Source organism: Triticum aestivum, chromosome 6A (assembly GCF_018294505.1).
Source record: "Triticum aestivum cultivar Chinese Spring chromosome 6A, IWGSC CS RefSeq v2.1, whole genome shotgun sequence".
NCBI classification, from domain to species: Eukaryota; Viridiplantae; Streptophyta; class Magnoliopsida; order Poales; family Poaceae; genus Triticum; species Triticum aestivum.
In genome coordinates this window covers 16508008-16513169 of record NC_057809.1, presented here as the reverse complement: position 1 = coordinate 16513169, position 5162 = coordinate 16508008, and the positions used below count along the sequence as shown (strand labels likewise).

Genomic DNA, 5162 nt, shown 5'->3' with positions numbered 1-5162 from the left:
GGTTTGTTAATCCTACTTATTACCACTAGAGATTCAATAATCCTTTGCAAGTTCTAGTATCCTCCCACTCATTTCTTTGACAGGAAAACACTTTCTTGAAAAAATATTCATCCGTGACAAACACTTTGCCTTTTGAACATTTCGATGGAAGGAATTCAAGTCATGTTTCTGAGATATCCTACAATTCAACATTTATCTGGTTTATAAACTCCATAAGTTATATGGTTTCTATTAGCATGGCTAATATGCGGTGCTCTGTTTAGCGTATATCTTATTGTTTCAATTATACCCCAAATTTTATAAAAGCATATTGGTAATAAAATAATTGCACAATTATTCGAGTGTTTTCCTAAACTTATGACTCTCATAATTTTCTTCAATACTGAAGAATCACTTTATCTTTTGTCATAATGATGCTTATCTTCACTAAAAAAATATTTGAACTCTTCAAATAATATATTCTTAAATTCCTTTGAACTATTCAAATACTTCAGATTTTATGCTAAGTGAATAATATTTTCCTAATCTTTAATGAAGCATAATTATCCACCGCTCCCTCGGTTTTTCATCGAACCTTATACATCACTATGTATTCTTTTATTTGATTTCTCAATCAAGATAATTCAGTAATGTTCAATGAGACTTTGTCGTAATTTTGTACTTATCATATATAATAATATGGCACCAATATATACGTACAAGCATGTATACATAACATTGGACAATAAGTGGATTTTTCATCAGAGGGTCATCAAGATGGGTGGAGCATTATTTAATTATGTCTAAACATGCATCATCTAATGAGCCTCACTTAACGAGCAAGTGGATGTACGTGTACATGCAAAGAGCTATGCATGGACATAGCTCACGTACATGCTATGATAGAAATCCCATGCGTGCATGGGGTTACTAGCTAGCTAGCTAAATTGACGGCTATTTGGCTTGACTACCCATGGAAGATGATCAGGTCTAGCTGCTGCACCGCACGTATAAGGGATAAGTCTCAAAGAGATAACATGCTTATCATTGCCGGGAGAATAACACCTGCCGAATAAAGTCTTCCGCAGAGACTGCGGCGCTTGCGTCCACGGCCACGGCACGTATGGCTGGCGTCGGTGCAAGGACAAATGCGAGAAGACCAGCGAGAGGATGCGGCGGCGGCGGCAGAGACACCCGTTGGGGCGGGACGATGGCGGCGGCGGCACACACGAGGCTGTTGTGTGTCAAGTCAAGCAAGGTACAAACAAAACAAGAAAGACAAAGAAAAATCTCTTCTTTGGAACCTAGCTAAACCTGAGAATCTCCTCCACAAGAAGAAAATAAAAATCACTAATCCAGCACACAAGATTAGAGGAGAAGAAACTCATCAAGCAGCACACGAACAAGCTCTACACATAATCGTGAGGAGAATCCAAACGAACAGAGAGAAAAGAGTTTCAACCTCCAGGTCCATCTACATAGCAGTCGCAGGAACGCCACCGGCACGAAGAGAACGAGTAGAGATCCGAGAGATAGCAACCACCCTGCGTAAAAAATTAAAGGCAAAATAAAAATCAATCGAAGCATGGAGTACCTAGGACAGTGGAAGAACGGATGTACAACAAGATCACCTTAACAGGCATCACGTCGCGCAGGAGCCATTGGAGCCCGATTCAATCTCCAGATCCGTTTGCGGCCTCGCTCTTCCTCCTGCCGAGCAGACGGCGGGGGCATGGCGGCCGTAGCGCTATGGTTAGCCTGGGCCGAGGGGGCATCGGTGGAATGGGTCGCATTCCACCTCGTGCGGTGCGGCGGGGCCGACTGGGCGAAGGAGATGACGGCGGCGGGGTAGGGAGGCGCGGGCTGCTCCTGTGATTGGAGGGATAAAGAGACAGAGGGGCGAGGCGGGATGGAGAGAGGGCCACACTAGTGCTGGAGGAGGCGTCTTAGGTCTTCACAAGGGAAGTTGTTGCCCTTTTATACGCCTATGCGTGAAATGACAAAAATTTCCTTGGCGGTGCACTGTAATTGCACGCGGTGGCACACCGAGAGTGAAACTATTCATTGCAATAGTGCTCATGTTCGGTCCGACGGCCTAGGCCTTCCAAGCGCGCGATCCAACGGCCGAAAGTGCATCAAGAAATTGAGATGGACGGCCGGATGTCTCTAATAGTTGTGAGAGCTCGAAGCTTGCCTAGGTTCTTGTTTCTCGATAAACTGATGGCCGTGAGAGTGGATATTAAGATAAATGGAGCCTAACTCTCACGCGTCTTGATTTCGCCGTTCTTCGGTATTCTCAATTATTGAAGTATCAAAAAAGCTGTGTATTATTTTAATAAAAAAGGACTATCTAGAAAGCAATTAAGTCCTGTAGCTCAGTTGGTTAGAGCGCTGGTCCGATGTACTAGAAGTCATGGGTTCAAGCCCCGTCGGGACTATTTTTTTTCTTAATTGCGATTATGCTTTCCTTTCTTGTATTATATACTATATATTACGCCCGTACGGCCCAAAACGGATAGCCCAGCAAACGATCCATGAAGGAGCACCTCCGCGTAGCCACGATCGGTTAGTACATTTCTTCAAGCGACACCATCTGTTTTTTTTAGTATCTATCTATTAGCTAACCAGAAAAAAAGGAAATAAGCTAGAAAATCTCACAAAAATTAGAAACATCCAATTGTTAATTTAACACGTCATAAAATTACAGCCCTTTGATCTTCCCAATACCATTTGGACATAAAACTTGATAAAAATTACCCACCAATGCCAACTAGTCCATACTAATCCTGTTTGTGAAAAAAAAAATCTAGACTAACCCTCAACTCACCTCACGTCAAAGCAAAAAAAAACTCAGCTCATCCTCCGTGTAAAAGGAAACCTAAACTCACCTGTATGAGCAGCCGCCTCCTGACCTATCAATCCAATCGCATCTCCCCCTGCACTCGCCGTCATTGGTGTTCTCAATCTTCCTCCCCAAGCTCCACCAGATCTGGGATACTCGCCCTCGCCCAGCACGACTCCCTAGCCATATTACTCATGTGTTAATCGATATACACGGATTTCAACACATCAAGGATTCAAGGGTTGGACAATGCACAACATGCATGGGCCGGTAACGCGATCATCCTGTCCGGGCGTGTCTGGGAAGATTCGGTATTGACATCAGGGTATTTGTTTCTTTTTTTCTATGAACTACTAATTTCATGGCCAATGTGTTGATGCATAATAAATAAATCTTATAGTTCAGCTTCAGATTTCATTCTATATGTACTACTCATATCGCTTTGTTGTGTTCTGAAAGCATCTTGCTATATATTTCATATGGATCACAACTCTGAACTTAGTGACTAATCTGCTGATGCAGAGTTTTGTAATGTTGATTCAGTTTTGTCCCTCTTGCACGCACCTTATCCTCGCCATCGCGCAGTCCATTGATGTGTTTGCTCTTCCTCGCAGAGTTGTCGTTGTTGTTCAGATTGATCCAAAGTTCAAGACCACACCTTCAGTCCACAGAGTTATAGTCTTCCAGATCACATCATAAGCCATCTTGTACGTCCCCAGCCTCGCCTTCTCTATCATCACTAATCAGTCTATGTTCTTCCTGAAGAATTATATGGACTCCCTGCATATATGGAGATGCATGACATCAATGAAGTAAAGGCGTGAAATGATGAATGTTCAGTGATGGAGCGGAGAGGAATAAGATGCGTGTATCTGACCAAAGTACAGACCATCCATCCTACAATGGCTGCACGCTGCTGGAGATGGGCACGGTTTAAATTCATTGTGGGTGTCCAGCCTCGCCTTCTCTGTCATCACTCATCAGTTTGTGTTCTTCCTGAAGAATTATATGGGCTCCCTGCATATGGAGACACATGACATCAATGAAGTAAAGGCAGGAAAAGTTGAATGTTTAGTGATGGAGCGGAGAAGAATAACTGACCAAAGTACAGACCATCGATCCTAAAATGGCTGCACGTTGCTGGAGATGGGCAGGGTTGAAATTCATTGTGAGTGTCTCTTTCATCAGGAAGATAGGAACTGCGAGTGTGGGAATTATTTTCGAAGATAATGTTCAAAATGTTCTGCTTGCTGCACGCAAGGTGTTACAGTCATGCAACGGTGCGCAGGAAGTAGAAGCCATGGCATGCCAAGATGGCCTTAGATTAGTAGCGACCTGGCCACACCATACTTTTGTTCTTCAATCAACCTGTTGTGTAGTGGGGTGTCAGCTATTCAAAGCACGGATAGGAACCTGTCAAGACACAAGTCCATCTACAAAGATATCAAAGTTGTAGGAACGGTAATCCCCTTGGTGGATAAAAGAAAATATGCGTGAGACAGAGACACATAGCAGAATTCAGTGGTTCACGAATTAGCAAACTACATTAATTAGAGATAGAGGTTCTGGTGATATGTCCGGATTTTGCATGGACAGGAGCCTATAGAAAGTGTTGTGACAAATGGTTGTAATTGTTTCCTAATTCAACAAAACTATATATTTGTTCCGTAAATTAAGTTCGGTTAAAGCTCTCTTTTGAGCTAAAAAATAGATTCACCAAATAGTAATACATTGTCGTGATCAAAATGGTGGTTTAGTGCGCGCTGGGTGTTCTTCCAATAAGAGAAATGACTTGCAGGTAGGAAGAATGATCATATGATCTCTACTTTCTAATATGCGCAATTCACTATCTCTTCTGTTCATTGCCTGGAGTTCTCGGCAGGACACGATCTCAAAGAATCAATTGGCAGGTTTGTGTATTTCACTGTGGCAAAAACATATTTGATTGTTGCTGAAACTTCTTCGCAGAACCATCCATTGTTTCGAGGAGAAATTCTAGAAGCTGCAAATATAAGGTTATTCATATGCCATATTTATCAAATAGTATTCCAAAAGGTAGAAAACTGAAGTGATATATAATTTATCATGTAAATGATGTTATGCTAGACTCTCTTATATGTATGATTTGGTTTTCTTATCGCCTCTTTATCAGATTAGGTTGTAACATTTCACACAAGTGCAGATATACGTAAAGCTTGGGATGTGGCTGCAGTAGTGATCTTTCCATTATGTATTAGTTGTTTATTGTACGTCGAATGTTTTCACAAGGCTACACAATTTTCATCCTTTGGTTCGCTTTCTTAGATATATAGCGCATTTTATCTGACATGATAGATGCTAT

General features: G+C 42.0%; 1 non-coding gene across 1 annotated transcript; it reads left to right on the top strand.

The window, feature by feature from the left end:
• Positions 1–2343: 2343 nt before the first annotated feature.
• Positions 2344–2417, top strand: TRNAI-GAU (transfer RNA isoleucine (anticodon GAU)). The gene has a single exon. It is a non-coding gene; the product is annotated as a tRNA-Ile (tRNA).
• Positions 2418–5162: the final 2745 nt, after the last annotated feature.